The following is a 13,107-nucleotide window of genomic DNA, read 5'->3' as shown; positions in this document are numbered from 1 at the left end:
CCGGAACCCTAAACCCCTCAGCTGTTGAACCCTAAACCCCTCAGCTGTTTCAGATTCATTGATGGCATCTTTGCAATTTGGATCGAGGGTGAGGACATTCTATCCACATTCATCCAGAAACTCAACAACTTATCCTCCATTTGCTTTGCCTGGTCCTACTCAACCCAACAAGCCACCCTCCTAGGTGTTGACCTCCACCTCAAAGATTGCTACATCAGTTCCTCTGTCCATATCGAACCTACTAACCACCAGCAATTCCTCCACTTTGACAGCTGCCACCCATTCCATACCAAGAAGTCCCTTCCATACAGCCTAGTTACTTGTGGTCGTCACATCTGCAGTGACAACAGTCCTTCTCAAAATGTATCGAGGGTGTCACTGAAGCCTTTACAAACTGTAATTATCCTCCCAACCTTGTACACAAAGAAATCATGTTTTGCTTTTATTTTCTTGAAATATTTGTATTTCTTCCTTTCTCTTGTGATATTTAATTTTTTACACTTTATTATTATTTTTTCCTAAAAGTTTTATTCTTGCTTGTTTATTTACTTTTTCTTTGTATTATATGCAAGTTTTGTTAAACTAAATGTTCTTTTTGCCGTAATTTGATTTAATTGTCTAGTAATCTTGGACTTAGCAATTGATTTAGTATTGGCATAATTCATGCCAGCAGCCGCGGTTATACAATTGATACAAGTGAATATTATTGGTTAAAACAGTTATTTATATTATTTGGGTTCAAATATAAATTTGTAAGGTGAAATATTAAAATTCATATATGGCCCTTTTTATGAACCTGTAAAGTAGGGTTAGATACCCTATTGTTTTAAATGTTAACTATACTTACCAGGGTAGTATTAGTTAAGGTCTTTAAACCCACAGAATTTGGCAGTATCTCACTCTGTTCAGAGGAACCTACCCCATGATTGATCATACACGATTTACTCTACTTAATTTACTTGTTTGTTTTATCTCCTTATCTCCATTATCAGAGAATCTTTTAGAGTTACAATTCACAGGATTTATAATTATAAAATTTCAGGTCAAGGTGCAGCCTATAATTAAGAGGTGGTTTCCAGTGTCCCACCACCTCACAAAGTCCCACTGTCCAGCCACAGATGAGCGTTACCCTCGTAACTCTGTTCCACCCAGGAGTGGTGCAACTGTATTACATTTTCTGCCAGGGTTTTGACTACCTCCCATAGGGCTGTGAAATGAGAAAAGTCCTGCCCACTATCCTTCCCACCCGTTCCACAGTGGTATTTCGCCGTCCACCGAACCTACACAATATACCCGTCCATCCCTACGCAGTCCCTGCTCCCAACCTCTTACCTCATGGCTCATACCCCTGTGATAGACCTAAATGCAAGATCTGTCCTAAACATCCTCCCACGACCACCAACTCCAGTCCGGTCACAAACGTCACCTACCCCATCAAAGGCAGGGCTACCAGTGAAACAAGTGCTATCCCACCCTCCCCACCTCTCTGCTGCCATCTCTGTAACCTCCCGACTGCACATAACTCCCCTACCCTCTTTCCACCTTGTCCCTGCACGCTCCCGAACAGCATGTCACTGTCTGCCACCCCAACCTACTGTCCTTCCCCCTCCCTGCCGCAGCCTCGTCCTTATGCCCACACAGTCGCCACTCCCATCATGCACTGGTGTTGCTGCTCGCAGTGTGCCTCAGTTGTCTGAGACTGCAGTCGCGCGCGCGCGCGTGTGTGCAGGTGCAGGTGCACGTGCACGTGCGCGTGTGTCTTTGTCGTCTAATTTTGACGAAAGCCTTACAGGCCGAAAGCCATATTTGCGACAGTCTTTTTGTTGTCCCTATCTGCGACTCAGCATCTCTGCTGTAAGATGAGTGGTAACTTTCCTTTTCACAATATTGTTACATTCCATCCTGGATTTTCCATTGTTTGAGGCAACTCCACTTCGTTAGCATTAATGCCCATTGTAATTAATAACTAGCCGAGAGGAACAATGGTTAATTGAAGAAGTGTCTGCTGAACTTTATTAACAGTGTACTATGTGCTCAGTAGTCTTCATTCGTTAAGTGGTAAAAAACATTTCTGTATACTAGCTGCTTTGAAGTCTTCAGTCTTTGTACAACCAACATTATCTGAAATGACTGAGCAATTTTTAGAACATCCATAAGACTCAGCACTAAAGCATTATGCAAATCAGAACCTACTTCATGTTCTGATGACAGTTACACCATTGTGTCTCATATTTGAAATTCAGCATATTATCCATTATAGACTTGACATACGAAGTTACACTGTCAGGAAAGTCCACCGACCAGGATGAATGAGGATGACCACATTTCTTATGGCACTGAATTGAAGGTGAACAGCTACTACATGAGTCAGGTGCCCATAATGTTCAGACAGCAAATTCCATATATGAGAAAATGACAAGTTGCTAAGATTTGTGAGTGACTTTTAGTTTTGACACCACTCTGCAAAACTCACTGCTAGAAGACAACAGTACTGCACATTGACTAATCAGATTTTCTTAATTGCTTGTCTGGCACAATAGCTCTAAACAGTGGAGTAGGTAAACTTCCCTAATGTTTTTTGCCTCATCGAAACTGGAGAAAGATGGAATAGGTGAGTGTGTAATAGATACTGAACTCCCTGTGAAGTTGCAGCTTCAGTTCCTTAAGTTTCTGTTATTGCTACTGCTGCTGTTGCTGGAATGCTTGTCATCACTGCCAATGTTGTTTTCACAGCATCAGGAATCCATCCTGCCTTGATGCAAACCCACAGACTTCTTCCTTTGACTGTCACCAATTTAGTATCCCACAGGATATACCACTAAAAAGTTCATTAAAAGATGGACAACAAAGAGCAGATTCACAACATTTAGTCTTCAGTGCAGTTCACATACAGTTGTCAAAGGCAAGCAGAAGCGCCACTTCATTTTTGGTTCATCTTACTACAAATAATTGAAGCCAAAGTCATTGTAAACTAATTTAAACACTCCAGTCAGCAGCCAAGCAAAATTTCACATCCAGATTGGGTTATCATAGGCACATAACAGATGGTTTCATATAACAAAACAGACTACTCTTAGCCTGCCATGCCCACAGTTCTATGGGCCACATATCACCACTGGCTCTTCCCAGCATAGCTGCATCAGTTCATTACGGAATCAAAGCTGGGTAATGGCTGCCTTCAAGTGACAGCTATTGCTGCTATGCACTGTATCTGCTAGGCCCCACCCCATAGATATTATACTCCACACAGTCCTTACCTACACTCATGCCAATAAATTAAGGATAATTGCAGTATGTGGTGCCACACAACATGGCACTATACAAAACTGGCACTAATAGCATAGGCACATAGGGAACACCCATGACACAAATCTGTAAGTCCATGGTATTGGTGATAAGTTGAGAAAACCGTCTCAAAATACATGTGCTACAAAACGCCACTGTTTCCTGCGCATGTACCCCGAAATCAGGCGTGCAGGGGTTTTCCATTTTTGGCACCTCATTGAGAGACTAGATTAAATTGATTAAATTGTACAGATTATTAATTGAAAATATAATTGATAGTGCAAAATAATTTGATTGCATTTGTTCAGTTGTACATAATATATATTGCCTTTTATAAACCTGACAAAGCAATCTGGTTACCTGGTTGGGGTGGTAGTACTGTTGTGCTTACAACCAATAAGCAGGGACAGGAGTTAGTAATATTATAAACTCGAGTAGTAAAAGTGGCGCCGTGCCACTGCTACACATCTTTGTGCATGATTGAATGACGTGCCCATTTAGAACAAGAACAGAAACATAAACTTAAAAGTATTTCTCCCCTTTTCTGTCCATGATGCTTTGTTGCTATTAAAACTGCCTTCGAGGCCAATGTAACTGTTCTCCACATCAGTGTGTCTTGATTTCTCATCTACTGCTCCCATGTGTGATAATGCTGACTCTTTGTTTGAATCGATGCTGACAGATATTTGAAGGATGAGGAAATTTGATAGGTTGGTGTGTGATATTTTTGGCATATTAAAACTACAGATCTTACTCTTTGCAAGTTTCCCAACCATTTGTATAGAAATTAGGCCTAGATGTTACAGTGGCAGTAGGAGGGAGAATTATTTTCTGCCAGAATTTTATTATTCAAATAAACAGAAGGTTGGTGCTTCTTAATTAATGCCTAAAGTTCGGCTGTTCTTGTTACTATGTACTTCAAATTATATATATATATATAAAAAAACAAAGATGATGTGACTTACGGAATGAAAGTGCTGGCAGGTCGACAGACACACAAACAAACACAAACATACACACAAAATTCAAGCTTTCGCAACAAACTGTTGCCTCATCAGGAAAGAGGGAAGGAGAGGGAAAGACGAAAGGATGTGGGTTTTAAGGGAGAGGGTAAGGAGTCATTCCAATCCTGGGAGCGGAAAGACTTACCTTAGGGGGAAAAAAGGACGGGTATACACTCGCACACACACACACACACACATATCCATCCACACATATACAGACACAAGCAGACATATTTAAAGACAAAGAGTTTGGGCAGAGATGTCAGTCGAGGCAGAAGTGCAGAGGCAAAGATGTTGAATGACAGGTGAGGTATGAGTGGCGGCAACTTGAAATTAGCGGAGATTGAGGCCTGGTGGATAACGGGAAGAGAGGATATATTGAAGAGCAAGTTCCCATCTCCGGAGTTCGGATAGGTTGGTGTTAGTGGGAAGTATCCAGATAACCCGGACGGTGTAACACTGTGCCAAGATGTGCTGGCCGTGCACCAAGGCATGTTTAGCCACAGGGTGATCCTCATTACCAACAAACACTGTCTGCCTGTGTCCATTCATGCGAATGGACAGTTTGTTGCTGGTCATTCCCACATAGAATGCGTCACAGTGTAGGCAGGTCAGTTGGTAGATCACGTGGGTGCTTTCACACGTGGCTCTGCCTTTGATCGTGTACACCTTCCGGGTTACAGGACTGGAGTAGGTGGTGGTGGGAGGGTGCATGGGACAGGTTTTACACCGGGGGCGGTTACAAGGGTAGGAGCCAGAGGGTAGGGAAGGTGGTTTGGGGATTTCATAGGGATGAACTAAGAGGTTACGAAGGTTAGGTGGACGGCGGAAAGACACTCTTGGTGGAGTGGGGAGGATTTCATGAAGGATGGATCTCATTTCTGGGCAGGATTTTAGGAAGTCGTATCCCTGCTGGAGAGCCACATTCAGAATCTGATCCAGTCCCGGAAAGTATCCTGTCACAAGTGGGGCACTTTTGTGGTTCTTCTGTGGGAGGTTCTGGGTTTGAGAGGATGAGGAAGTTGCTCTGGTTATTTGCTTCTGTACCAGGTCGGGAGGGTAGTTGCGGGATGCGAAAGCTGTTGTCAGGTTGTTGGTGTAATGCTTCAGGGATTCCGGACTGGAGCAGATTCGTTTGCCACGAAGACCTAGGCTGTAGGGAAGGGACCGTTTGATGTGGAATGGGTGGCAGCTGTCGTAATGGAGGTACTGTTGCTTGTTGGTGGGTTTGATGTGGACGGACGTGTGAAGTTGGCCATTGGACAGGTGGAGGTCAACATCAAGGAAAGTGGCATGGGATTTGGAGTAGGACCAGGTGAATCTGATGGAACCAAAGGAGTTGAGGCTGGAGAGGAAATTCTGGAGTTCTTCTTCACTGTGAGTCCAGATCATGAAGATGTCATCAATAAATCTGTACCAAACTTTGGGTTGGCAGGCCTGGGTAACCAAGAAGGCTTCCTCTAAGCGACCCATGAATAGGTTGGCATACGAAGGGGCCATCCTGGTACCCATGGCTGTTCCCTTTAATTGCTGGTATGTCTGGCCTTCAAAAGTGAAGAAGTTGTGGGTCAGGATGAAGCTGGCTAAGGTAATGAGGAAAGAGGTTTTAGGTAGGGTGGCAGGTGATCGGCGTGAAAGGAAGTGCTCCATCGCAGCGAGGCCCTGGACGTGCGGGATACTTGTGTATAAGGAAGTGGCATCAATGGTTACAAGGATGGTTTCTGGGGATAACGGATTGGGTAAGGATTCCAGGCGTTCAAGAAAGTGGTTGGTGTCTTTGATGAAGGATGGGAGACTGCACGTAATGGGTTGAAGGTGTTGATCTACGTAGGCAGAGATACGTTCTGTGGGGGCTTGGTAACCAGCTACAATGGGACGGCCAGGATGATTGGGTTTGTGAATTTTAGGAAGAAGGTAGAAGGTAGGGGTGCGGGGTGTCGGTGGGGTCAGGAGGTTGATGGAGTCAGGTGAAAGGTTTTGTAGGGGGCCTAAGGTTCTGAGGATTCCCTGAAGCTCTGCCTGGACATCAGGAATGGGATTACCTTGGCAAACTTTGTATGTGGTGTTGTCTGAAAGCTGACGCAGTCCCTCAGCCACATACTCCCGACGATCAAGTACCACGGTCGTGGAACCCTTGTCCGCCGGAAGAATGATGATGGACCGGTCAGCCTTCAGATCACGGATAGCCTGGGTTTCAGCAGTGGTGATGTTGGGAGTAGGATTAAGGTTTTTTAAGAAGGATTGAGAGGCAAGGCTGGAAGTCAGAAATTCCTGGAAGGTTTGGAGAGGGTGATTTTGAGGAAGAGGAGGTGGGTCCCGCTGTGACGGAGGACGGAACTGTTCCAGGCAGGGTTCAATTTGGATAGTGTCTTGGGGAGTTGGATCATTAGGGGTAGGATTAGGATCATTCTTCTTCGTGGCAAAGTGATACTTCCAGCAGAGAGTACGAGTGTAGGACAGTAAATCTTTGACGAGGGCTGTTTGGTTGAATCTGGGAGTGGGGCTGAAGGTGAGGCCTTTGGATAGGACAGAGGTTTCAGATTGGGAGAGAGGTTTGGAGGAAAGGTTAACTACTGAGTTAGGGTGTTGTGGTGCCAGATTGTGTTGCTTGGAATTTTGAGGTTTTGGAGGGAGTGGAGCTGGAAGTGGGAGACTGAGTAGATGGGAGAGACTGGGTTTGTGTGCAATGAGAGGTGGTTGAGGTTTGCTGGAAAGGTTGTGAAGGGTGAGTGAGTTGCCTTTCCGGAGGTGGGAAACCAGGAGATTGGATAGTTTTTTTAGGTGAAGGGTGGCATGCTGCTCTAATTTGCGGTTGGCCTGGAGGAGGATGCTCTGAATAGCCGGTGTGGATGTGGGAGAGGAAAGATTGAGTACTTTTATTAAGGATAGGAATTGACGGGTGTGTTCATTGGCTGAGTTGATGTGTAGGTGAAGGATTAGGTGGGTGAGGGCAATGGATTGTTCGGTTTGGAACTGGTATAGGGACTGATGGAAAGAAGGGTTGCAGCCAGAGATGGGAACTTTAAGTGTGAGGCCTTTGGGGGTTATGCCAAATGTCAGACAAGCCTGAGAAAATAAAATATGTGAGCGTAATCTGGCTAGGGTGAAGGCATGTTTGCGGAGGGAATGTAAATAAAACTTAATGGGGTCGTAGTGGGGGTGTTGTGAGGGTGACATGGTATTAGAAGGTGGAAAGTGTAACATGAGGTTGAAATGAAAATGAAAGATAAAAAATGAAAGATAAAAAATGAAAGATAAAAAATGAAAGATAAAAAATGAAAGATAAAAAATGAAAGATAAAAAATGAAAGATAAAAATATATGGGGAGAGATAAGGGTGAACTAGAAAATAACTGGAGATCTGGTATGAAAAAATGCGAAAATGTGTTGGTTAAGTTGATCCTGTGGTGAACTTGGGTTGGTAGACAGCGATGTGCATGAAGGTTAGGTGGTTGTGTTACCGCTAAAACACGTTAAAGGACGGAGAAATTCGGGAAAATTTCGAAAAAACTTGTAAATGAATTAAAAGGCGTGGTGTTGTGGCGAAAGATTACGAAAATGGGGCTAACAATTGTAAATAATGACGTTAAAACCGGTGGAGAGCGGCTAAAAATGATCAGTGATGTACGAAAAACGGAAGTGGAAATAAAGTAAAAGTTATTAGAACTAGCCAAAATGGTTGTTTAATACGTGAAGGCAGCTGTTATTGAACTAGAAACGGTTAGCGGTATTGTTGAAAGCGCAAAATAAAAATTTTTTGGTTATGGTTTGGAAGTGGGTTACGTATTATAGAGTATATATAGGCGGGATAAAATTGTATTACGGTAAAAAGGGAAGGTGAATAGAAAGTGAGACTACTGGTAAACGCAGAAAGAGAAAATAAGACGACAGGAAAGATTTCGAGATGCAACAGCGACAATAACAAACGTAATTGTTGGGTTCAAATTAATGATATGGTTATAATAGAGGGAAACATTCCACGTAGGAAATATATATCTAAAAACAAAGATGATGTGACTTACCAAATGAAAGTGCTGGCAGGTCGACAGACACACAAACAAACACAAACATACACACAAAATTCAAGCTTTCGGAACAAACTGTTGCCTCATCAGGAAAGAGGGAAGGAGAGGGAAAGACGAAAGGATGTGGGTTTTAAGGGAGAGGGTAAGGAGTCATTCCAATCCTGGGAGCGGAAAGACTTACCTTGAACCCTGCCTGGAACAGTTCCGTCCTCCGTCACAGCGGGACCCACCTCCTCTTCCTCAAAATCACCCTCTCCAAACCTTCCAGGAATTTCTGACTTCCAGCCTTGCCTCTCAATCCTTCTTAAAAAACCTTAATCCTACTCCCAACATCACCACTGCTGAAGCCCAGGCTATCCGTGATCTGAAGGCTGACCGGTCCATCATCATTCTTCCGGCGGACAAGGGTTCCACGACCGTGGTACTTGATCGTCGGGAGTATGTGGCTGAGGGACTGCGTCAGCTTTCAGACAACACCACATACAAAGTTTGCCAAGGTAATCCCATTCCTGATGTCCAGGCAGAGCTTCAGGGAATCCTCAGAACCTTAGGCCCCCTACAAAACCTTTCACCTGACTCCATCAACCTCCTGACCCCACCGACACCCCGCACCCCTACCTTCTACCTTCTTCCTAAAATTCACAAACCCAATCATCCTGGCCGTCCCATTGTAGCTGGTTACCAAGCCCCCACAGAACGTATCTCTGCCTACGTAGATCAACACCTTCAACCCATTACGTGCAGTCTCCCATCCTTCATCAAAGACACCAACCACTTTCTTGAACGCCTGGAATCCTTACCCAATCCGTTATCCCCAGAAACCATCCTTGTAACCATTGATGCCACTTCCTTATACACAAGTATCCCGCACGTCCAGGGCCTCGCTGCGATGGAGCACTTCCTTTCACGCCGATCACCTGCCACCCTACCTAAAACCTCTTTCCTCATTACCTTAGCCAGCTTCATCCTGACCCACAACTTCTTCACTTTTGAAGGCCAGACATACCAGCAATTAAAGGGAACAGCCATGGGTACCAGGATGGCCCCTTCGTACGCCAACCTATTCATGGGTCGCTTAGAGGAAGCCTTCTTGGTTACCCAGGCCTGCCAACCCAAAGTTTGGTACAGATTTATTGATGACATCTTCATGATCTGGACTCACAGTGAAGAAGAACTCCAGAATTTCCTCTCCAACCTCAACTCCTTTGGTTCCATCAGATTCACCTGGTCCTACTCCAAATCCCATGCCACTTTCCTTGATGTTGACCTCCACCTGTCCAATGGCCAACTTCACACGTCCGTCCACATCAAACCCACCAACAAGCAACAGTACCTCCATTACGACAGCTGCCACCCATTCCACATCAAACGGTCCCTTCCCTACAGCCTAGGTCTTCGTGGCAAACGAATCTGCTCCAGTCCGGAATCCCTGAAGCATTACACCAACAACCTGACAACAGCTTTCGCATCCCGCAACTACCCTCCCGACCTGGTACAGAAGCAAATAACCAGAGCAACTTCCTCATCCTCTCAAACCCAGAACCTCCCACAGAAGAACCACAAAAGTGCCCCACTTGTGACAGGATACTTTCCGGGACTGGATCAGATTCTGAATGTGGCTCTCCAGCAGGGATACGACTTCCTAAAATCCTGCCCAGAAATGAGATCCATCCTTCATGAAATCCTCCCCACTCCACCAAGAGTGTCTTTCCGCCGTCCACCTAACCTTCGTAACCTCTTAGTTCATCCCTATGAAATCCCCAAACCACCTTCCCTACCCTCTGGCTCCTACCCTTGTAACCGCCCCCGGTGTAAAACCTGTCCCATGCACCCTCCCACCACCACCTACTCCAGTCCTGTAACCCGGAAGGTGTACACGATCAAAGGCAGAGCCACGTGTGAAAGCACCCACGTGATCTACCAACTGACCTGCCTACACTGTGACGCATTCTATGTGGGAATGACCAGCAACAAACTGTCCATTCGCATGAATGGACACAGGCAGACAGTGTTTGTTGGTAATGAGGATCACCCTGTGGCTAAACATGCCTTGGTGCACGGCCAGCACATCTTGGCACAGTGTTACACCGTCCGGGTTATCTGGATACTTCCCACTAACACCAACCTATCCGAACTCCGGAGATGGGAACTTGCTCTTCAATATATCCTCTCTTCCCGTTATCCACCAGGCCTCAATCTCCGCTAATTTCAAGTTGCCGCCACTCATACCTCACCTGTCATTCAACATCTTTGCCTCTGCACTTCTGCCTCGACTGACATCTCTGCCCAAACTCTTTGTCTTTAAATATGTCTGCTTGTGTCTGTATATGTGTGGATGGATATGTGTGTGTGTGTGTGTGTGTGCGAGTGTATACCCGTCCTTTTTTCCCCCTAAGGTAAGTCTTTCCGCTCCCAGGATTGGAATGACTCCTTACCCTCTCCCTTAAAACCCACATCCTTTCGTCTTTCCCTCTCCTTCCCTCTTTCCTGATGAGGCAACAGTTTGTTGCGAAAGCTTGAATTTTGTGTGTATGTTTGTGTTTGTTTGTGTGTCTGTCGACCTGCCAGCACTTTCATTTGGTAAGTCACATCATCTTTGTTTTTAGATATATATTTCCTACGTGGAATGTTTCCCTCTATTATAACCATATATATATATATATATATATATATATATATATATATATATAATGGAAGGAAACATTCCACGTGGGAAAAATTATATATAAAAACAAAGATGAGGTGACTTACCGAACAAAAGCGCTGGCAGGTCGATAGACACACAAACAAACACAAACATACACATAAAATTCAAAAATTCAAGCTTTCGCAACAAACTGTTGCCTCATCAGGAAAGAGGGAAGGAGAGGGGAAGACGAAAGGAAGTGGGTTTTAAGGGAGAGGGTAAGGAGTCATTCCAATCCCGGGAGTGGAAAGACTACTGGCAAAAACACTCCCGGGATTGGAATGACTCCTTACCCTCTCCCTTAAAACCCACTTCCTTTCGTCTTCCCCTCTCCTTCCCTCTTTCCTGATGAGGCAACAGTTTGTTGCGAAAGCTTGAATTTTGTGTGTATGTTTGTGTTTGTTTGTGTGTCTATCGACCTGCCAGCGCTTTTGTTCGGTAAGTCACCTCATCTTTGTTTTTTTTATATATATATATATATATATATATATATATATATATATATATATATATATATATATATATATATATATATATATATATTTGCCCTGTCAATTTCTACATGGGAGTTCAGGGTCTCAGTGAATTAAACACAAAATGAAACTCCGCATTAACAACAATGTAGCACCCTGGCAGTGTTGCTTGACAGTACACTTCACACACTGTCACTTTCCAAGATTTATTCACGTTGTAATTTGTGTAAATCCACTGTTGGTGTAAATGAACCACTGGCTGTTCTAATTCTGATGTTTCCTTAAATTTTTCAATCCCTCATCTCCATACGATGACTGATCCATACTTGTTGTTTTTAACATCAAATTGTATTCACGTAATAGTTTTCCTGTGAATTTCTTCACTGTGGAAGTCTAGTTCTGTGTGACAACAGGTAGGAAGTTCTTTGTATTGTTAATAGTATTGCAGACATTATCAGTAAAATTTGTCATAGCTTCTTGCAGAGATAAAAACACACACACACACACACACACACACACACACACACTTCTTTGAATTACAGTGTGACATGCCAAAGTAAATTCCTGCTATTGCTAGGTAATCAGTTCACCTTGCCAATTAATATTTAATATCCAATACATATTTGTTTTCCATAATAATATGTGTATAAATTATTTTATAAATCCAAAGTATATAATCATATCCCTACTGTCTTTTTCATTCTTCATGCCAAAACATTTATTAATGAGTAGTACATTGTCACACATCATTCATTGAGCATATTCAGCCCATGAACAACTGAACAGAGAAACAACAAGAGTAATGCTCATATTTGCAAAGTAAATAGGGTACAAAATTCAGACTTCTAGAATAAATTTTCACGCCGCAGCAGAGTTTGCACTGACTTGAAATTCAGTTTAGATTTTAAAAAGCTTTCTTCCATTGCAGTTTATCATGTAAGCTGTTGCTTTCATATTGATCTTCCAGACATGTTAAGTCTTCCAGATGTTTTATAAACAAAAATATCTAGGAACATTTTAATTTAAGCCTGAATTACTGTTCTTTGTAGTCGTATACTTACTGTACTAGTGTTTTATTTGATAAGGTAGCTTATTGAAAAAGATTCAGCAGACATTTAAGATCTTAATCAGTTAGTGTTCCCCATTTGTAAACCTAATTGTGACATTCCCCTGTATTACAGTTATGCAAATTCCTACTTAGTAACATACTGTAATTTAGTTTCATGTATGTATGTATGTATGTATGTATGTTGGTGTACTGCAAATTTATTTAGACCCTTCTATCTCTGAGATTGTCTAGAATAGATTTCTGAAATATATGTATTGGCCTTCTATTGTAGATTTACCTGTAAACATTTGTAGAACTCTCCCACAGCGGAGTATAATAGGGGAGAGAGAGAGAGAGAGAGAGAGAGAGAGAGAGAGAGGGGGGGGGGGGGGGACGAGTGTGTGTGTGTGTGTGTGTGTGTGTGTGTGTGTGTGTGTGTGTGACCAGTATAAATTTCTATTGCAGTATATCCACTTAATATCGTAGACACGTTTGTCACTAGAAGTTACATTTTTTGAGCAATGCTGCATCTAAATTTAGAAAATGGAGTATAAGTACACTAATTAAATATGAATAGTTTTGGTGGA

General features: G+C 43.3%; 1 protein-coding gene across 6 annotated transcripts in view; it reads left to right on the top strand.

Annotated features, from left to right (window-relative positions):
• Positions 1-13,107, top strand: part of LOC126419041 (RILP-like protein homolog) — a 173,488-nt gene that overhangs the window by 141,667 nt on the left and 18,714 nt on the right. The gene's annotated exons all lie outside the window — the stretch shown is intronic.

This window comes from Schistocerca serialis, chromosome 9 (genome assembly GCF_023864345.2).
Source record: "Schistocerca serialis cubense isolate TAMUIC-IGC-003099 chromosome 9, iqSchSeri2.2, whole genome shotgun sequence".
Taxonomy (NCBI): domain Eukaryota; kingdom Metazoa; phylum Arthropoda; class Insecta; order Orthoptera; family Acrididae; genus Schistocerca; species Schistocerca serialis.
The sequence above is the reverse complement of the archived record's forward strand: the minus strand, read 5'-3'. Positions and strand labels throughout refer to the sequence as shown.